Raw genomic sequence first — 23,213 nt, forward strand, 5'->3', positions numbered from 1 at the left:
AAGGGTCATCGTGAGTGGTTTGTATAAATAGAAACATTAATGGGGGCTCAAAAGTGGTGAGTCATGAGTAGGGAGGTTGTTGTCCTTCTCAACAGGGTTACCCCTAGGTCTTTGAGAGAATTTGAATGTAACTGTTTGGGTTGTGGTCAATCTCTGGGAACCTATATGTGCCAATGTAAAAGCCCTTTATACAATGAGAAATATTAAAGAACAATGACCCTAGGGTCCAAAGACCGGACTTCATGCCCTACCTCTGATGCACACTACCTTTGTGATCTTGGACAAGGACTCTGAGCCTGAGTTTCCTCATTTGTAAAGAGAAGGGGTTGACTTCAAAGGTTTCTTCCAGCTCTAAAATCTTGAGCCTAGGAGTCTGTAAGCATGGATCACAAAAATTCAGAGCTGGAAGGGATTTCAGAGACCATCTAGTCCATGCCTGACTATGGGAGTTATTGCATGGGTGTGGCCTCAAATAAGACCAGGGAAAGACCTTAATTTAGAAAGGCCAAGGTAAACTCACTGTATCTTGGGGCCATCAAAGGTCATCTTGACTCTCATCTCTCCACTGGACTTTGATGACTCTGGAGGTGAGAGTGAGACTGACAACTTTGGGCAGCTCTGCCTCACTTAAATCCAATTCATGCAGGAGTCAAGATATCATCCCATGATATCATTGGCCCCCTTGGAGGACAAAGGACAAGCAACAAAGGATTGTGTCTACAATATACTGACAAGTGGTCAGTTAACATATGCTCAGAGATCACTAGTAGAATTGGACCCACTACTTCCCTAGGCAGTTTGTCTCAGTTTTATATACTTTTGTTAGGGAGTTTTTCCCACTTATATCAAGCCTGAAATTGGTTTGTTTGTTTTTTGCAACCCCAACCAATTGCCTTTGGTTCTTCTTTATGTGGCCAAACAGGACAAATCTAACCCCTCCTCACGTGAACCCCTCAGATATTTGAAGATATCTCTCATATCTTAAGTCTTCACCAGGCTAAATATCCTCATGCGGCATGATTTCAAGGCTCTTCACCATCCAGCTTATTGGCATTCTTCCTAAAACGTATCACCCAGGACTGAACAAAGGACTCTGGATCTGGCTGAAACAGGGTACCACCTCCCTAGTCCTGGACACTGTCTCTCAATACATCCTAAGACAGATTTTTTTTGGCTGCTGTATCACACAATATGTTGACTCATGTTGAACTTGCAGTCTGCTAAAACATTTATATTTCTTTCAAACTTATTGCTGCCTAACCTTGCTTTCTCCTCCTTGCCCTTTAAAAGATGATTTCTTTCTATCCCAGATGTAAGACTTTACTTTTATCCCTATCAAATGTTCATCTTATTAGATTCCATCCATCTTTTTTTCTGATTCTTTTTTTAAAAATTAATAAAATATTTTATTTTTTTTCTGTTACATGTAAAGATAGTTCTCAACCTTTGTTTATACAAGCTTTACAATTTCAGATTTTTCTGCCTCCCTCCCCTCCTTCCCCCTTCCCCTAGACAGCAGGTAATCTGATATAGGTTATATATATATATATATATATATATATATATATATATACAGATATATATGGATATATATGTATATATATATGTATATATATATATACACACACACACATAATAACATTAATCCTATTTCTGCATTAGTCATGTTATAAGAGAAAAAAATCAGAGCAATGATGGATAACCTCTAAATAGAAAAAAAAAAAACAACAGCATCAAAAACAAAAGAAATAGTATGGTTCATTTAGCATCTATACTCCGCAGTTCTTTTTTTTTTTCCTGGATTTGGAGATCCTCTTCCATCATGAGTTCCCTGGAACTCTTCTGTGCCATTGCATCGGTGAGAAGAATATAGTCCATCACAGTAGATCAACACTTAATGTTGATGTTACTGTGTACAATGTTCTTCTGGTTCTGCTCATCTCACTCATCATCAGCCCACGCAAGACCCTCCAGGTTTCTCTGAACTCCTCCTGCTCATCATTTCTTATAGCACAATAGTATTCCATTGTATTCATATACCACAACTTGTCCAGCCACTCCCCAATTGATGGGCACCCCCTCAACTTCCAATTCTTTGCCACCAGGTAAAGAGCAGCTATAAATATTTTTGTACATGTGGGTCCCTTTCCCCCTTCCATGATCTCTTTGGGAAAAAGACCCAAAAGTGGTATTGCTGGGTCAAAGGGTATGCACAGCTTTATTGCCCTTTGGGCATAATTCCAAATTGCTCTCCAGAATGGTTGGATCAGCTCACAGCTCCACCAACAATGCATTAGTGTTCCAATTTTCCCACAGCTTCTCCAACATTTATTATTTTCCTTTTTTGTCATTTTAGCCAATCTGATAGGTGTCAGGTGGTACCTCAGAGTTGTTTTTATTTGCATCTCTCTAATCATTAGAGATTTAGAGCATTTTTTCATATGGGAATAGATAGCTTTGGTTTCTTCATCAGAAAACTGCCTGTTCATATCCTTTGACCATTTCTCAATTGGGGAATGACTTGGGTTCTTATAAATTTGATTTAGTTCCCTATATATTTTAGAGATGAGGCCTTTATCAGAAGTACTGGCCATAAAAACTGTTTCCCAGCTTTCTGTCTCCCTTCTAATTTTGGATGCATTGCTTCTGTTTGTACAGAAATTTTTTAATTTAATGTAATCAAAATCATCCACTTTGCATTTTATAATATATTCTATCTCTTGTTTGGTCAAAAACTGTTTTCCTTTCCAAAGATCTGATAGGTAGACTATTCCTTTCTCTCCTAATTTACTTATGGTATCACCTCTTATGTCTAAATCGTGTATCCATTTTGACCTTATTTTAGTGTAAGGTGTAAGATGTTGGTCTATGCCTAATTTCTGCCATACTATCTTCCAGTTTTCCCAGCAGTTTTTGTCAAATACTGAGTTCCTATCCCAGAAGCTGGAGTCTTTGGGTTTATCAAACACTACATTACTAGTGTCATTTACTACTGCATTTCCTGAGCCTAGCCTATTCCATTGATCTACCACTCTATTTTTTAGCCAGTACCAGATAGTTTTGATGACTGCCGCTTTATAGTAGAGCTCCAGGTTTGGTACTGCTAACCCACCTTCCTGTGAATTTTTTTTCATTATTTCCCTGGATATTCTTGATTTTTTGTTTTTCCAGATGAATTTTGTTATTATTCTTTCTAGCTCTATAAAATAATTTTTAGGTAGTCTGATCGGTATGGCACTGAATAAGTAAATTAATTTAGGCAGTATTGTCATTTTTACTATATTAGCTCTGCTTATCCATGAGCAATTGATATCTTTCCAATTATTTAGATCTGATTTGATTTGTGTGAAGAGTGTTTGGTAGTTGTGTTCATAGAGTTCCTGGGTTTGTCTTGGTAAGTAGACTCCCAAGTATTTTATATTATCTACTGTTACTTTAAATGGAATTTCTCTTTCTATCTCTTGCTGCTGGACTTTGTTGGTCATGTATAGAAATGCTGATGATTTATGTGGATTTATTTTATATCCTGCTACTTTGCTAAAGTTGTTAATTGTTTCAAGTAATTTTTGAGTTGATTCTCTAGGATTCCTTAAGTATACCATCATATCATCTGCAAAGAGTGATAGTTTTGTTTCCTTCTTGCCTATTCTAATTCCTTTAATTTCTTTTTCTTCTCTGATTGCTAAAGCTAACATTTCTAGTACAATATTAAATAATAGGGGTGATAATGGACATCCCTGTTTCACCCCTGATCTTATTGGGAAAGCCTCTAATTTATCTCCATTGTATATAATACTTGCTGATGACTTTAGGTAGATACTGTTTATTATTTTAAGGAAAGTTCCCCCTATTCCTAAACTCTCCAGTGTTTTTATTAGGAATGGGTGTTATATTTTGTCAAAAGCTTTCTCTGCATCTATTGAGATAATCATATGATTTTGGTTGGTTTTCTTATTGATGTGGTTGATTATGTTAATAGTTTTCCTAATGTTGAACCAGCCCTGCATTCCTCGTATAAATCCCACCTGGTCATAGTGTATTATCCTGGTGATCACTTGCTGTAATCTCCTTGCTAATATCTTATTTAAGATTTTAGCATCAATATTCATTAGGGAAATTGGTCTATAATTTTCTTTCTCTGTTTTTGCTTTGCCTGGTTTTGGTATCACCACCATATTTGTGTCATAAAACGAATTTGGTAGAATTCCTTCTTCATCTATTTTTCCAAAAAATTTATATAATATTGGAATTAATTGTTCTTTAAATGTTTGGTAAAATTCACCCGTAAACCCATCTGGCCCTGGGGATTTTTTCTTAGGGAGTTCATTAATGGCTTGTTCAATTTCTTTTTCTAATATGGGTTTATTTAAGGATTTTATTTCTTCTTCAGTTAACCTGGGCAGTTTGTATTTTTGTAAATATTCATCCATTTCATTTAGATTGTCAAATTTATTGGCATACAGTTGGGCAAAATAATTCCTAATTATTGATTTCATTTCCACTTCATTGGTGGTAATATCCCCTTTTTCGTTTTTGATACTGGTAATTTGTTTTTCTTCTTTCTTTTTTTAAATAAAATTAACCAATATTTTATCTATTTTATTGTTTTTTTCATAAAACCAGCTCTTAGTTTTATTGATTAATTCTATAGTTTTTTGCTTTCAATCTTATTAAATTTTCCTTTGATTTTCAGGATCTCTAATTTAGTATCTAATTGGGGATTTCTAATTTGTTCTTTTTCTAGCTTTTTAAGTTGCATGCCCAATTCATTAATCTCCTCTTTCTCTTTTTTATTCATGTAAGCATTTAGAGCTATAAATGTTCCCCTAAGCACTGCTTTGGCTGCATACCATAGATTTTGGTATGTTGTCTCATTATTGTCATTTTCTTGGATATAGTTATTAATTGTTTCTATGATTTCTTGTTTGGCCCATTCATTCTTTAGAATGAAATTATTTAGTTTCCAACTGATTTTCATTCTACTTTTCCCTGGCTCTTTCTTACATGTAATTTTTATTGCATCATGATCTGAAAAGGATGCATTTACTATTTCTGCCTTTCTACATTTAACTATGATGTTTTCGTGCCCTAATACATGGTCAATTTTTGAAAATGTGCCATGTACTGCTGAGAAAAAGGTATATTCCTTTATATCCCCATTCAGTTTTCTCCAGACATCTATCATGTCTAACTTTTCTAGTAATCTATTCACCTCTTTCACTTCTTTCTTATTTATTTTTTGGCTAGATTTATCTAATTCTGAGAGGGGAAGATTCACATCCCCCACTAGTATAGTATTACTGTCTAATTCCTCTTGTAACTCATTTAACTTTTCCTTTAAGAACTTGGATGCTATACCACTTGGCGCATACATATTCAATATTGATATTACTTCATTATCTATAGTACCTTTAAGCAAGATGTAATTTCCTTCCTTATCTCTTTTAATGAGATCTATTTTTGCCTGCACATTGTCTGAGAAAAGGATTGCTACCCCTGCTTTTTTTACTTTAGCTGAAGCATAATATATTCTACTCCAGCCTTTTACCTTTACTCTGTGTGTATCTCTCTGCTTCAAATGTGTTTCTTGTAAACAGCATATTGTAGGATTCTGGTTTTTAATCCACTCTGCAATTCGCTTCCGTTTTATAGCAGAGTTCATCCCATGCACATTCACAGTTATTATTACTGACTGTCTATTCCCCTCCATTCTATTTACCCCCTTTGTACTTCCCCCCCTTCTTTCACCCTATTCCTCCTCACCAACGTTTTACTTCTTACCCCTGCCTCCCCCGATCTGCCCTCCCTTTTTATCACCCCCCTCTCTTTTCTTTACCCTTTTCTCCCTTGCTTTTGTCCTCCCTTCTATCAGCCCCCCCCCTTTCCCTTCCCCTTTTGATTCCCTAAAGAATGAGTTAAGTTTCTTTATCCCAATGAACATATATGTTATTCCCTCTTTGAATCAAATCTAATGAGAATGGGGTTGAAACAATGTTCACCCCTCCTTTCCCTCTATTGTAATAGGTTTTTTTTTCACCTCTTCATATGATATAATTCATCCCCTTCCACCTCCCCTTTCCTCTCCTCCCCATAGACTCCCTTTTTAACCCCTTAAAATTTTTTTTTTTGGTATCATCACATCAAAGACAATTTATAAATTATTTATACCCTCTGCGTAAAGTCCTTCCCTCTGCCCAAATACATTTACAGTTCTTAAGAGTTATGAGTATTATCTTCCCATGTAGGGATATAAACAGTTTAACCTAATAGGGTAACCTTTTTTTTTTTTCTCCCCCTCTGTTTACCTTTTTAAACTTCTCTTGAGTCTTGTATGTTGAGATCAAATTTTCTATTCAGCTCTGGTCTTTTCACTAGGAAAGATTGAAAGTCCCCAATGTCATTAAATGTCCATCTTTTCCCCTGAAAGAAAATGAACATTTTTGCTGGGTAATAGATTCTCGGCTGCAATCCAAGCTCCTTTGCCTTCCGGAATATCATATTCCAAGCCTTGCGGTCCTTTAATGTTGAAGCTGCCAGGTCCTGAGCAATCCTGACTGTGGCTCCATGATATTTAAATTGCTTCTTTCTGGCTGCTTGGAGTATTTTCTCCTTCACCTGATAATTCTGGAATTTGGCTACAATATTCCTTGGAGTTTTCCTTTTGGGGTCTCTTTCAGGAGGTGATCGGTGGATTCTTTCAATGATGATTTTATCCTCTGATTCTATGATATCAGGGCAGTTCTCCTTAATAATTTCCTGGAATATGGTGTCTAGATTCTTTTTCTGGTCATGGCTTTCAGGCAGTCCAATGATTCTCAAGTTGTCTCTCCTCGATCTGTTTTCCAGATCAGTTGTCTTTCCACTGAGGTATTTCACATTTTCTTCTATTTTTTCATTCTTTTGATTTTGCTTGACTGATTCCTGGTGTCTCATGGATTCCTTATCTTCCAACTGTCCAATTTTAATTTTTAAAGCATTGTTTTCTTCAGTAAGGTTATGTACCTTTTTTTCTATTTGGCCAAGTGAATTTTTTAAGGCACTGTTTTCTTCAATGAGATTATGCACCTTTTTTTCCATTTGGCCAACTGAATTTTTTAAGGCATTGTTTTCTTCAGTGAAATTATGCACTTTTTTTTCCATTTGTCCAAATGTGCTTCCTTTTCCAAGCTGCTGATTCTTTTTTCATAGTTTTCTTGTTTTGCTTTCATTTCTCTCCCCATTTTTTCTTCTACCTCTCTCAATTGATTTTTAAAATCCTTTTTGAGTTCCTCCAGGAAGGCTTTTTGTTCCTGAGACCAATTCACCTTCCCTCGTGAGGCTTCACATGTAGGCAATTTGAGGGTATTGTCCTCATCTGAGTTTGCGTTGGCTTCTTCCCTATTGATACAGAAGCTCTCAATGGAGAGGGCTCTTTTTTGCTTCTTACTCATTATTGCAGCTTATTTATTTATTTTTTAAGTTGAGGTCTGCTCTCGGGGCACCAGAGTCCCTGTTTTGGGCTTCTTGTACAGGGGTATAGGTAATGTGTGACCAGCTTTTTACTCCGAGGCCTTTATGGTGTGGAGCTCCCCCACCCTGCACTTCCTGTCTGGGTGTGCTCGGCCAGCCAGGCACCCACTCCTGGCGTCCGTTCCCACCTGACCCATTCGTTGCCCTCCCGACTGGTGCAGGTAGGTTTTTCCACTGTCCTTCTTAGCCACCAGATTTTTGAACCAGGTTCCAGGGGCCTCAGTTGTTTGGCTGTGGCCCGCAGCTCCTGCTGACTTGCCCCGACCCCCTTGGCACTGGGTTGTTGCCCTGCGCTGGGCCTCCCTTTTGCCCGAGTCAGACCGACCTTTTCCTGAAGTCTTCTAGATTATCTCTGGTTGGAGGACTGTGTCTCTCTGTCCCTTTGCAGGTTCTGTAGTTTCAGAGTCCGTCCAGAGGCTTGATTTAATGTTCTTTTTGAGGGAATAGAAGGAGAGCTCAGGCAGTTTGCTGCTTCCTCTCCGCCATCTTGGCTCCCCACCTCCATCCATCTTTCTAACTGTCAAAATCTGTTATATAACATGCAAACTATGCCTTCTAGCTTTGTATATCTGCAAGTTTGATAAACATTCCATTTATGACTTTATCCAAATTATAGATAAAAATGTTTAACAGCATTTCTTCTACTCCTCCTTTTTCTTCTCCTTCTTCAGTTTTCTTCTCTATAGTCATAGGACCAAGGACCAGTGTTTCCAGCATGGAGTGTCCTTGGGATACTCCATTGGAGCCCTTCTTTGAAGCTGACAAGGAACTACTAATGATTACTCTCGAGATCTGGCCATTTAACAAGTTCCAAATCTCCCCAATTATAGTATCATCTAGACCAGTGGTTCACTAACTTTTGATTGTACAAACCTATCAGTAAAAATTTTTTGAGCATTTACCTCCAATGTGTATGATTATTTATAAATTATATGCATGTACTACTGTCCTAATAATTACATATACCATAAAACTTACATAAAAGTATACATTAAAAAAACATGAGGTACGGATATTTCATGTCCAGCTGTGCTGTGAAGGAATTCTAAGAGGCAGAGGTAAGGAAGGGATATATTATAGGCATGGCCAGACCTGGGTTTTAGGAAAATCCCTTTGTCATCAGGGTAGAGTATGGCCCCAAATGGGGAGAAACTTGAGGAATTTTGGCCAGGTTGGAGAGGGAGGAGATACTTAATCTAATATTCTGGCATATCAACATTAGCTATATGGAGATCAAGGTTGTCAGCCTCACTCTCACCTCCAGAGTCATCAAAGTCCAGTGGAGAGATGAGAGTCAAGATGACCACTGATGGCCCCAGGATACAGTGAGTTTACCTTGTCCTTTCTAAATTAAGGTCTTTCCCTGGTCTTATTTGAGGCCACACCCATGCAATAACTCCCATAGTCAGGTATGGACTAGATGGTCTCTGAAATCCCTTCCAGTTCTGGATTTTTATGATCCATGCTTACAGACTCCTTTTTTTTTTTTTTTTTTTTTTTTTTGCGGGGCAATGGGGGTTAAGTGACTTGCCCAGGGTCACACAGCGAGTACATGTCAAGTGTCTGAGGTCGGATTTGAACTCAGGTACTTCTGAATCCAGGGCCGGTGCTTTATCCACTGCGCCACCTAGCTGCCCCCGCTTACAGACTCCTAGGCTCAAGATCTAATGCTAGAAGGAACCTCAGAAACCTTTAAAGCCAACCCCTTCTCTTTACAAATAAGGAAACTCAGGCTCAGAGTCCTTGTCCAAGATCACAAAGGTAGTGTGCATCAGAGGTAGGGCATGAAGTCTGGTCTTTTGACCCTAGGGTCATTGTTCTTTGACTACATATTTGATCCTAGTAGGTAGTAGGAAGCCATTGGAGTTTATGGAGTAGGAGCCTGACATGGTCAGACATGTACTTTAAAAAGAAAAATTCCTCGGGCAGCTGTGAGGACAGGATGAAGTAGGAAAAAACTTGAGATAGGAAGACTAATAAGAAGGTTGTTTCAGTAGTCCAGGTGAGAGGTGATGAGACATGACACTTGGATGGTGCCTGTGAGAGTGTAGAGAAGGGCACGGATCTAAGAGATCAAGAGCTAGAACTGATGACATGATTTGGCAATTGACTGGAATGTAGGGTGAATGAGGGAGACAAGATGCCACCGAGGTTGTGAAAACCTGCATTAGTGGAAGGATAGTGGTGCCCTGATAGTAAATGAGAGCTTTGGCAGAAGAGTGGGTTTGGGGAAGGAGGGGAAGTTAATATAATGAGATCTGAGATCCAGATTATAATCCATCCATGCCTACTCATCCTGTGTTAACTCTAAATCCACATGAAGGAGGATAGCTCTTTGTGTGTGTGTGTGTGTGTGTGTGTGTGTGTGTGTGTGTGTGTGAGAGAGAGAGAGAGAGAGAGAGAGAGAGAGAGAGAGAGAGAGGTGGGGGGGGGCAAATGGGGTTAAGTGACTTGCCCAGGGTCACACAGCTAGTAAGTGTCAAGTGTCTGAGGCCGGATTTGAACTTAGGTACTGCTGACTCCAGGGATGGTGCTCTATCCATTGTGCCACCTAGCTGCCCTGAAGGATAGCTCTTACTCACCAGTTACTGCCCCATCCACCAAGTGCAGAGTCAGCTCACAGAGCTTCCTAAGGGGTTCCAGTGGCAGCCACCAGGTGTGCTGGGGAACAAAGGGTGGAGTTAAAAATTTCCCAGCGGTTTGTGAACAACTGCTGATTAGTTTATGTTTGAATTGCCCTGGCTGACTAACATCATTCTTAGATGGGGAGAGGTTAGGAGCTTATATAGATAGCAGTAGGATGTGGGCAAGGGAAAGTGTGTGACTATATTGGACACTAACCCCATGAACAGTAGCAAGGGTGAAATGCAACTGTCTTCTCATCTTCTGATTGGTTGATCACACATTCCTGGGTATCAGCTATGCCACTTTGGAGTGCCCCAGCCCCATTTTGAAGATGTCTAATTTCGACTATTAGAGTCAATATGGCACAGTGTAAACCTGGAGTCAGGAAGATCTGTGTTCAAATCTTGCCTCAGATACTTAATTAGCTGTGGGACCCTCGATGAGCCACTTGGTCTCATTTCCTCATCGGTAAAATCAGAGGATTGAACTAGATGGCCTCCAAGGTTCCAGAGAGTTCTAAATCCACGATCCTTTCATCTTTTCCATAAGAATAACCCAGGAGGCTTTATCGGATGTTCTGCTAAAATCTAGATTTTAGTTTAGCTTCTACATTCCCCTTTTCTAATGTAGTAATGCCAAAAAAGGGAATGAGGGTAGTACAGCTGCTAGTGGGGGCTGACCCCATGATACATCTCGTGATCGTCTTTCCTTTTCTAGCTGTTCAGCGACCATCCTTTTAATATCAGACGGTATCATAATGAATAAGTAATTTAATGACATTCCGTTAATAGGAACTCTTAGTTAAATAAGCCTCCAACATTTTGATGGTTCAGTGGTAATTCCTGTTCATAATGCTGAGGAGGAGGATGCATTCTGTGATCCTGTTCCAGTCATCAAAAAAAGACTCAGCTTCACTCATATTCGTTTGATTGTATTCTGATTCCTGGAAGATCAGTGCTCTCTATACAGCTAATGTTGTTGTGCCAGAATATTCGATTAAGCATCTCCTCCCTCTCCACCCCAACCTGGCCAAAATTCCTCAAGTTTCTCCCCATTTGGAGCCATACTCCACCCTGATGACAAAGGGATTTTCCTAAAGCCCAGGTCTGGCCCTGCTACTCCCCTACTCAATAAACTCCAATGGCTCCCTATTACTTCCAGAGTCAAATATAAACTCCTCTGTCACTTAAAGCCCTTTAAAACTTCTATCTCCCGTCTCTGTGGCTTTTCACTGGCTGTCTCCCATGCCCATAATACATCCCTTCCTTTTCTCTGCCTCTTAGAATTCCTTCACAGCACAGCTGGACATGAAACCTTTCCCAATTCCTTCAGCTACTTATACCTTGCCTGAAACCCCCTCCTCACCCCACCCCTGTCAAAAAAATCAGCATGCATTCATTTTGTATATACTCATTTTTATTTTTACATCCCTGACATCTAGCATAGTATTTGTCACTTAGGTGCTTAATAAATGTATGTATATGGCCCATGGTAGATAATAAATAACAGTAGCTAACATTTATAGTGCTTTCTGTGTTAGGCTAGGTAGGCAGGTGCCACAGGAGATAGAACACTGGGCCTGGAGCCAGGAAGACCCGAGTTCAAACGTTGTCACCTACACTAGCTGTGTGACCCTGGGGAATTCTCTTAACTCTGCCTCACTTTCCTTGTTTGTAAAATGAGCTGCCAGAGGAAATATCAAACCACTTCAACATCTTGGCCAAGAAAACCCCTAATGGGGTCCATGGAGTCAGACAGGTCTGAAACAACAGCAACAATGACAGGAAGAGCAAATGTGCCAGGCACTGTGCTATGTGCTTTACAATTATGATTTCATTGGATCCTCACAACCCTGGGAAGAAGGTATCATTTGTATCATTATAAACAATGTCCTATATGCACTCCTGGATGTGAATGATGCTATGGAGGCTCCAAGGTCAAACCCTAGTCAGTGCATTAGAGAAGCACACAGTGTAAGCTCCACTCCTGACTAAAATAATCCTTTACCTGTTTGTTTTCTAAATTCCTTTTAATTCTATTAAATCCCTCTCCGTGGTATTCAGTCATGTCTGACTCTTTATGACCCCATTTGGGATTTTCTTGGCAGAGAGACTGGAGTGGTTTGCCATTTCCTTCTCCAGCTCATTTTACAGATGAGGAAACCGAGACACACAGGGTGAAGTGACTCACCCAGGGTCACACAGCTAGTAAGTGTCTGAGGCTGGATTTGAACTCACAGAAATGAGTCTTCCTGGCTCTGGGCCCAGAACTCTATGCACTATGGTGCCACCTAGCAGCCCTCTTGGCATGGCAAGGTATTGCTTACTGTCTTCTGTTTTGTTATAGATTCATTCCAAGTACCAGACTCCATCTTGCCCTCCCAAACACAGTTGACCTCTTGTTCCTATTTTGTAACACCCATGGCTTCCTTTCCAAGTTCTCTCCCACCTTTCTATATTTGTATGCCCTCCCCTCTAAAGGATTATTAAAGTCACATAGCATCCCAGTTAAACAGAATGCCATCAGAGCTGCCCTGCACACCATGCTGCCCCTGGTCAGGAAAGCTTCCAATGATCATGAGGATGATCACGGCGACCGGCAGAGGCAACCTGGGTTGGTAGAGCAAGCATTGGATTTGAGGTCTGAGTTTTACTTCCAACTGAGTTTAACTCTAGACTTGTGTGGTCTGAGGGCTTTCCCTTCACCTCTCCTTTTTTCTTCTCTATAAATGAGAGGATTGGCTGACTTAGACAACCTCTAAGGTCCCTTCCAGTTTTGTTTTTGTTTTGTTTTTGTTTTTTGGGGTTTTTTTGCAGGGCAATGAGGGTTAAGTGACTTGCCCAAGGTCACACAGCTAGTAAGTGCCTTCCAGTTGTAATGATTAGAATGATGCCACCTACTGGAGACTTGCTGTGGGAAAGCTCCGCCATGAGGAAAAAGCCTCAGAGGACAAGGCCATGTGGCTTTTCCTTGGCATCAGGAAGTGACATTTGCTCATGGGTGCTGTCTATCAAGGCTACCAGCCAATCAACTTGAGGAGCCTCCTATTTTCTGGGAGGAGACAGGAAGGAGGAAGGGAGAGCTCTCGCGCTTTTGGGTTCCTGACTTGATGGTGGCGGTGGTGGCAGAGGACTTCACAGGAAATTTGAGGAAAGATAGGAATGCCTGGCTGTTGGAATTCTGTTCTCAATCTTTTTCTTTCTATTTTTCAATAAACCCTTAAAAACCTAAACTCATTTTATCAGTGATTTTAGTCAGTTTCCCCCCAAACTGGGGGAACAGATTAGAATCCACATTTAGAATCTTAAATTACACACAGTTTTAAATATGATGGACCAAGAACTGTGTTCTTGGGAGATGTCAGTGGGATTCCTGACCCTACTCCTGACTTGCTGTGTGATCTCCAGCAAGTAATGTAACTTCTCTGGTTTTTTTTTTTATCTTCCTCTAGTAATATATACATGTAGTAATATATAAATGCAGATATCATTAAAGGGAATTAATTACCTTGTTTAAGGTTTGTTATTTTTCATGAAATAATTGCCATTTCCTTTAAGACTGTGAGCTTCAAGAGTGTAGAGTCTAGAGCTTAAGTGACAGGTTTTGTTATAAAATAAAATCGTGTGGTCACCACATTTCGTCATGGGGAGGGTGACTTCAGCCTCCCTTCCTCCCCTTCCTCACCCTCATGCTTCCCTACCACCACCCTTTTCTTTCTCCCATACCCCCTCCCTCAGGAGGGTGACTGAGAATAGCTTAGAATATGAACTCAGACCCCATCTAAGAAGCATTTTCAATTTTGATAGTAATCAATTTCAAGTGAGAAGGTAGGATTCCAGCTAGAAGTTTGGAAGGAGTTCTAGGGGATCTTGAGGCCTCTATTAATGGTTGGTGATTCTGCTGGATGGTAAGGTGGGCCTGGGTGCTTTGCAGACCAAGGGTCCTAGCCTAATACTTATGAGATCTTCTGATCATGCATGCTAGGAAAGAGTACCACTTTTTTTTGGGGGGGGGGGACAGTGAGGGTTAAGTGACTTGCCCAGGGTCGCATAGCTAGTAAGTGTCAAGTGTCTGGGTCCGGATTTGAACTCAGGTCCTTCTGAATCCAGGGTCTGTGCTTTATCCACTGTGTCACCTAACTGCCCCAGAGTACCACTTTCTTGATCATAGACTCTAGGAAATTCTACTCTCAATACTAGAGTTAGTAACCATTGAAAACTGAAGAAGTGAGGGTATTATCTATGTGTCAGTCTCTAGATGCTATACCTCTAGTACCCAACACAGTACTTTATACAGATTTGGTGTTCAGCCAATACTTATTGTATTGTATTTTCTATAGGCTTTGTCCTTCAATTCACATTCCTGGGTCATCTAGGAGAAAGCAATGTCTTTTCTTTGGCTTGCTCTTTGAATTATCTGAATAACTGAATCAGGTCTGCATGGTTTAGGGAGAGGAGGTGGGGTGTGTGTGTGGGGGGGGGGGTAGCAATTGCAGAATGAACCCTGGACTGGATGTCTAAGCCTTGGTCTCGAGTCCTGACTTCCACGAACACTATCTGTGACCTTGGGCAAGTCATTTCCTTTCTAGATTTCAGGTTCCTCACCTGTAAGATGATCTCTAAGGGACACTTCCAGCTCAGGTGGCTTTTGGCTCCAGATCTGTCTAGCCTCCTTGGCCTGTCTGCTCTCTTCAAGAGACAAGGACATTTTGGATTTCAGTATTTTACTGCCTGTGAAAGGCATAGGGTGAGCAACGACATACAAGTCATCTCTGTCAAATTTAGGTTTCCTGAAAACTGACTAGCTCAGTCTGAAGAGTGCCTACCGAGGCCCTGAATAACCACTTAGTGGGAGACAGGGACATTGTTCAACTCTAATTGGTTGCTGAATTATTTAGTTGCCCAGTTAGCAGTACTAGGGGAAAGAGATGTTGAACAGGAACGGCCTTCCCAGCGAAGCTAAAGACAGCCGAGCTGCTGTGGACCATTTGCTACTGCACAGTCAGCTGAGAGGAAGGAAGGCTTGGAATAATTAAGCCTCAGATTTCTGTTATAGGCACTCTGACTTAAATCACTTTGCATCAAAACAAAACACAAAAAGCTTGCCCTATATGCAGGATGTGGGTGAATGATAACCTATAAACAGGCTGGTCCAGTTGGAAGAGTCCAAAGACCAAGGCTGAAGCTCCAATTGACCAATCACCTGCAAGTCTTCTCACTCAGACCTTCAGTTCTTCATCTGTAATATGAGGCTAATAACATCTGTACCACTCATCTCACTGGGTTGTTGTGAGGAAAGCATTGTAAAAACCGTAGAGCACTATAGACATCTGAGCCATTATCTTTTTGTTTTCTTGATAGAGAAATTCCCTGGGAAAGACATTGTATCTAGGTGATGTAGGGGATACAGAAAGGAATAAGGCACTGTCTCTATCTTCAGGGAGATTAGAATTAGGGAGAGAAAAGAGATGCCTGACAAATGAATAAATAACCTACTTCAAGGCAGGGTTAGTTCACTAAAATTGATAGAGACAAGCGCTTAAGGAATACAGAAAGGAGACCCTTCCAAATGTCCTTTGTCCTTAAAAATAAAACCAACCCTCTCTGGATGCTATCATCCTCTACTGCTATTTTTATCTCTCTTCTCCTTTTTTTTCTCTTTAAGACTATTCTTGGTATTCATTTTATTTTTAAAAAATTTTTATTTCTTTAAATTAATGGAATAAAACTAGCATTTCCATAACACAGTATAATAAAAAGATGATTGCACATGAAACTGAAAATCTATTATGTACAACTTGCTATTCCTTTAAAATATATAATAAAGTTATCATGTAACTATTTTTTTCTTCCCCCACAATTAGACACAAATAGGTGTGTATATATACATATATGTATACATACACACAAACACGCACATGCATGTATGTATGTGCACACATACGCATATACATGTAAAATTATTCTATGCCTACTTCTATTTATCAGTTCTTTCTCTGGATGCAGACAGTATCTTTCTTCATATGTCCTTTATAGTTAATTTGGGTATATATAATAGGTAAAATAACTTATTTGCTCAAAGTCATTCTTAAGACAATATTGCTGTTCCTCTAAACAGCATTCTCTTGGTTCTGCTCATTTCACTTTTCATTATTTTGTGCAAGTCTACCCATGTTTTTCTAAGATCACTGAACTAATTTCTTATAGTACACATCTCTCTCCTCCTTTTCTGAGATAAACTTCAAAAAAACAAAACAAAAAACCTGTATGTTCTCCTTGCCTATATTTCCTTCACTCTTTTTAGCTCTTTGCAAATTGATTTCTTACTTCATCACTCGATTGAAACTGCTCTCACCAAGGTTATCATTGACTTCTTAAATGCTAACTCTGCTGGTATTTTTTCAGCTCATATCCTTCTTGACCTGCAACATTTGACACTGTTAACCATTGTCTCCTTTCTGGATTTTTGTGACCTTGCTCCTTATCAGCCGTCTTTGCTTGATCATCGTCAGTATCTCACTGCCTCAATAAGGCTCTACCATGAGGTTCTTTCCTGGGGTTTCTTCGCTTTTCTTTCTAATGCTCTCTCACTGGGTGACCCCATCAGCTCCCATGCATAAAAGATGGCTTTCAAATTGATGTGTGTATGAATATATCCAGTTCTAATCTCTCTTCTGAGCTCCAGTCTCACATCACCAAGGGCCTACTAGACATTTCAAACAAGATACCATATAAGACATTTCAAACTCAACATGTCCAAAAAACTCATCTTTCTTCCCAAACCCACTCCTTGTCTGATCTTTCCCATTTCTGTCAAGGGTACCACCATCCTTCGCAGGTTTCCAACCTTGGTATTGTTCTCAGTTCCTCCCTCTCTTTTTTTTTTAGTGAGGCAATTGGGGTTAAGTGACTTGCCCAGGGTCACACAGCTAGTAAGTGTTAAGTGTCTGAGGCCAGATTTGAACTCAGGTTCTCCTGACTCCAGGGCCGGTGTTCTATCCACTGCACCACCTAGCTGCCCCCCTCCCTCTCACTCCACATATCCAATCAGTTGACAAATGTTTGTTTCTACCTGTATAAAATTTCTCCATCCCCTTTTCTCTCCTCACATAGCTTTCATCACCTCTCAACTGGAATGCTGCAATAACTTCCTATTTGGTTTCTCTAAGTCTCTCCTTACTCCAATCCAGTTTTCCAGTTGTGAAATAATCTTACCAACAACCTTCTCAGTTGTCTTTGTATGGACAGTTATTTCACCCTATCTTTTGGTGGGTTCTGCTGCTCTGGAAACTGTCTAATGGCATTATCTGAAAGTATTTGGAGGGGTTCTGGGGAGTGCTCAGGGGAGTCACTGCTTTTCCTCTGCCATCTTGGCTCCACCTTGCAAACAGATTTTCTCAAAGTGAAGGTCTGACCACTTCACACTCCATTACTCAAACTCCAGCGGCTCCCTATTGCACCTAGGATCAAATATAATTTCCTTTCTATGGCATTTAGAGGTCTTCAGAACCTGGGCCAACCTACCCCTCAATCCTTATTATATAATCCCCTGCTTTCTACAGTCTGTAGTCTAGACTCATCTTCATATATACTTCATCTCTCATGTCTATCCTTTTGTACTGGTTGTCTACCATGCTTGGAATTAATGGAATCCTCTTTATTGTCACCCTTTAGAGTCAGTTTCCTTCCTCTTAGAATTGTTTCCTTCAAAACTCAGTGCAAGGGGTGCAGTGGAAAGAGCACTGGGCCTGGATTCAGAAGGACTTGAGTTCAAATCCGGCCTCAGACACTTGACACTTACTAGCTGTGTGACCCTGGGCAAGTCACTTAACCCCAATTGCCTCACCAATCCCCCCCCCAAAAAAACAAACAAAAAACCAACTCAGTGCAAGTACACTCTACCAGCATTAGTGTCCTCCTCCCCCACACTAAATCATCTGTGTGTGCTTTGTCTTCCCAAATAGAATACAAGCTCTTTGGAGGCAAGGGCAGATTCATTTTTGTCTTTGACTCCCTAATGCTTAGCACAGTGCTTAATGGTAGGTGCTTTGAAAATGATTGGGAGACGGCAAAGAATTGGAAATTGAGGGAATGCCTATCAACTGGGGGAATGGCTGCACAAGTTGTGGTATATGAATGTAATGGAATACTGTTGTGCTGTAAGACATGATGAGCAGGCAGATTTCAGAAAAACCTGGACTGATGCTGAGTGAAGTGAGCAGAACCAGGAGAACGTTGTATACAGTAACAGCAATATTGTGTGATGATCAACAGTGATAGACTTGGCTCTTTTCAGCAGTGCAATGATCCAAGACAATTCCAAAGAACTCATGATAGAAAATGTTCTTCACACCCAGAAAAATGAACTGTGGAATCTGGGTGCAGATTGAAGCATACTGTTTCTACTTTTTGGCTGTTTTTTTTTTCTTTTTGAGATTTTCCCCTTTTGTTTTGATTCTTCTTTCACAATATGACTAATACATACATGTTTAATGTGATTGTACATATATAACTTTTATCAGATTGCTTTTCATCTTGGGAAGGGGACAGGGAAGGGAGGGAGGGAGAAAATTGGGAACTAAAAATCTTATGAAAACAAATGTTGAAAACTATATTTTACATATAACTGGAAAATAATAAAATACTTTTATGATAAAACAAAACAAAAAAAGAAAATGATTGAGAGACCTTCTGTGAGATGGGAAAAGTAAGATTTGAACTGGATCTTCCATAGAGTAGTCTCTTAACAAATACTTGTTAAATTGCATTGGATATGTGAGGAGATGAGATAACAGAAAGGCTTCCCATAGGGAGGTATGAGCTGACATGCAAATGAGGAAACACTACTCAGGTCCTTGGGACAGTGAAAAAAATCACCCTGATACTTCCCTTGCCATGAGACACAAAGTAGGGCAGTTGTTGGGAACAGGTCTAGCTAGATATGTAGACTGGGGTCTGGCTGTAAAGAGTCTTTAACACAAACCTACAGGGAAACTTGGCTCCAAGACATTTAGGATAATTATACTTATTTTCTTTTGCCAGCCCATCAAAAGGTGTGTGTGTGGGGGGGACCAAACCAAATTTCATAACAGCCCAGGGGGTGGCCTACTGGTATGATTTGCAGGGTGCTGTCCAAATAATTATGTCTTCATTGATCTTCCATAGTGCCTAAAATTTCACCATTAAAGGTTCTATCCTTCGGATGAAAGTCAGTACTTTATAGGAATCACCTGCCAAAATACAAAGAAAGTATTATTTTTGTTGAGGGAGAGTATGTATAGTGCATATAAAGATGATTATAGAATCATGAAGGCTTGGATTAAAATACTGTATTTTACATACTAGCTGGGTGACTTTGGGCAAATTATGTAACTCTCTAAGACTCTTAATTTGCCAAATAGGAACCAACTGGCACTGGTAGTCATGTTCTCTCTGTCTCTCTCTCTCTCTCTCTCTCTCTCTCTCTCTCTCTCTCTCTCTCTCTCTCTCTGTGTGTCTCTCTTTGTGTCTCTTTCCCTCCCTCTTTTCCCCTCAGATTAGAGGGCTGGAGGGTAGAGTACCAAACTCCTCCCAATGCCTTCCTTTATAGAGGGCAGAAACTGGACTTTTGGCTGACTGCATTCTGCACTGCTCTTCCTGGTTTCAGCTCTACAAGATGTCCCCTTGTGTCCCCTACCCCATTTCCTACTTCTTTTGGTGTGTTATCTTCCCCTCCCCTCCCCATTAGATTGTGAACTCCTTGAGTGCAGGGGCTATCTTTTTATTAATTATAACTCTCACTTAGCGTGGTACCTGGCACATAGTAGGTGTTTAATAAATATTTATTGGATTGGATTGGATAAAACATGTTGTATGGGGCAATATAGATAGATAGATAGATAGATAGATAGATAGATAGATAGATAGATAGATAGATAGATAGATAGATAGATAGATAGATAGATAGGCCAAAGTCTTTGTCCTCATGGAGATTTTAACCTAATTAGTAAGGAAAAAAAACAACTAATACTTATTGTTAGATAAAATTAAGAACAACTTAGATCTTTCCATTCTACCAAGATCTCTCCCAGCCGTTACCTTATTTGATCCTCAAAAACACCCTGTGAAGGACTAAGTATCAGTCTCATCCCCATTTTTATAAACAAAGAAACTGAGGATAAGGGGCTTATAACGGGGAGGTCAAAGGTTCCACAGCTAGTGAGTGGCAGAGGTATCTTCACACCAAGTCCAGCGTTCTTCCTTCTCTATTAGTTTAGGTTTTTCTTTTTTTTTTCTTTTGTTGAGGCAATTGGGGTTAAGTGACTTGCCCAGGGTCACACAGCTAGTAAGTGTTAAGTGTCTGAGGTGGATTTGAACTCAGATCCTCACAAATCCAGGGCCGATGCTCTATCCACTGTGCCACCTAACTGTCCCAGGTTTTTCTACATTACATTTCTTAAAATGCAAACACCTGTGCTTAACAACTCCTTTACAGGAAACAACCATTAGCAGATTAATTGATGAGACTCTACACTCCTACCATCAAGAAACAAAAAATTTCTCTGGTTAAATGGAAGTTTCCTTAGTGTATTCGCTTTCTTTAGGCTTATAGGTAAGAGAAAGTGTTAGAATCTCCGCAGGGCAGTATGGATTGCACACCTGATATTCCTTAGTCAGGCTAGCACTCAAGTCAGTACCTGCACATGGTGATCTTACCTAGGAAAGCAGGGTCTAACTTGGGTTAACAAATCATTATTATTTATTTAATCAACTTGTTCAAGGAAAGAAAGAATGAAAGAAGGAAGAAAGGCAGGAGGAGTACTCTCAGACAGTTTGCAGTCCCTCAGAAGGAAGGAGACCAAATGAAAGCTATCCAAAACAAAACTGTCCCCTCTCTTAGGCTAGAGTAATAATGCATCTTCTTCTCTTTTTGTTTTTTTGGTTTTTTTGCAGGGCAATGGGGGTTAAGTGACTTGCCCAGGGTCACACAGCTAGTAAGTGTCAAGTGTCTGAGGCCGGATTTGAACCCAGGTACTCCTGACTCCAGGGCCAGTGCTCTATCCACTGCGCCACCTGGCCACCCCCATCTTCTTCTCTTGAAGGCAGTATGTTACAGGGAGAGAACACCAGATCTGGAGTGAGAAGATGAGGATTCCAGTATTACCTCTCACACTCCTGGTGTGAAGTTTGGAATGTGATTTAACCTCCATGGTTCTCAGTTTCCTTATCTGTAAAATGATAGGGTTCTCCCGAGATCCCTTCCAGTTCCGATTCTGATTTTCTCCCTCAAGAGGCTAGACACATCAGTAAGCATTTATTAACCTTTATTGAATAAATAAATGTGATAACATTAGAGAAACAGTCACAGATTTAGAGATGGAAGGGAAATTACCATCAGGTTAGACCATCTAACCTAACCTGCTCATTTTACAGTTAAGGAAACTGAGGTTCAGAGAAAGGAAATGATTTACCCCACAATGATATAACTAATTAATGTCATGACTGAGCCTAGAATTGGGGTCTCCTGAACCCCCCAGCCCAGTGCCTCTTGTAGTCTTAGCCTCTTGTTTGTGAGGGATTTGATGCAGCTTCTCCCAAATTTGGCACTTGCAGCAGTAAAGAAAATTGAAAAAGAGAGAAAATGAGTTTCATCCAAACAACCTGAACCATATGTGGCCTTTGGCTCCATTTGGTATGTATGCAGTTTTCCCTCCCAGGGCCCTGGGTCTTCAGGTTCTCAGTAGTGAGTCCAGAGCATCGAGGATGAGCTTTGAGGGGATGTTTTGCTTTGGTTTTATCTTGATGCCCAGTTTTAATAGGATGTGAGAGCATGCCCACAAATTTTCAATCCCACAAAACATCAATGATATTTTAAATCAAAACAAAAATATTTTGGCTTCTTTGCCATCTCATTCTGCTTATGATAACAAGTTGCATTTGCTTCATACGTTATGGTTTGCAACTGGTTCTCATAATCACTCCCTTTTGCTCCTCTTAATAGTACTATGAGGTGCATGGGGCCACAAGGATCATTACTAGGGACACATGCTAGGCCAATGAGGATACTTGCCCAAAGTTACATAGCGTGTCAGTATTGACTTAGGAGAATCATAGAAAGCTGGAACTGACAGGATCCTTAGTATATCAAGCAGTATGGTGCAATGAATAGAGAACAAGCCTCAGAATCAGGAAGACCTGGGTTCAAGTCCTACCTCTGCATACTTCTTCCAATTCCATCATTTTACAGATGGGGAAACTGATGTCCAGAGTGCTGAAGTGACTGGTATTCTACATGAAGGACCTCCTCTTTTGCTACTTCTGTTGGTCTTTATCCAAGCACTCTCTCTCATGTCTCCTCTTCTAATTCTTGGTTTACCCATATTAAGGACTAAAATTCTAGCTAAGCTGTCTAAAATATCTAATGAGTGGTCGCCAATAAATTATAAGCTTTAGCAAGAGCTAGACTTTTAAGCATTTATTAAGGAGCATAAGAGTTTGGTAAAGAGAGAGAGAAAGGCCTAGATTTCTATCTATTAAAGGGAGAGCACATTTCTAGCTCCGCTCTCCACCAGAGTCCAAAGGAAAGAGCCCGAGACTGAGCGCCAGTCTCTTCCTTCCTCCTCCCACTAGCCAACGTCACTTCCTGACGCCAAAGAAAAGACTCCTGGTCTTGCCCTCAAAGACCTTCACTTCATGGGTGGAACTCTTCTACAGTAAGTCTCCAGCAGGTGGCATTATTCCAATCGTTACACCCACTAGGAGTTTAATTTCTTAATGTATAATGTGAGCCCATCTCCTTTTTTGTCTAGTCTGTTACACCAAGGTCATCCACTGCATCCCAGGCCATCCCCAGTCATCTTGACTTTTGTCTTGCCCCTGGACTTGGATGACTCTGCAGGAGAGAGTGAGGCTGATGAATTTGCACAGCCCTCTCTCCCTTAAATCCAATTCACATGTGAGTCAAAATATCACCCTCCTGATGTCATTGTTCCTTTTTGAAAATAAAGAATGAGGGGGCAGCTAGGTGGCACAGTGGATAAAGCACTGGCCCTGGATTCAGGAGGACCTGAGTTCAAATCCAGCCTCAGACACTTGACACTT

Source organism: Dromiciops gliroides, chromosome 1 (genome assembly GCF_019393635.1).
Source record: "Dromiciops gliroides isolate mDroGli1 chromosome 1, mDroGli1.pri, whole genome shotgun sequence".
Taxonomy (NCBI): domain Eukaryota; kingdom Metazoa; phylum Chordata; class Mammalia; order Microbiotheria; family Microbiotheriidae; genus Dromiciops; species Dromiciops gliroides.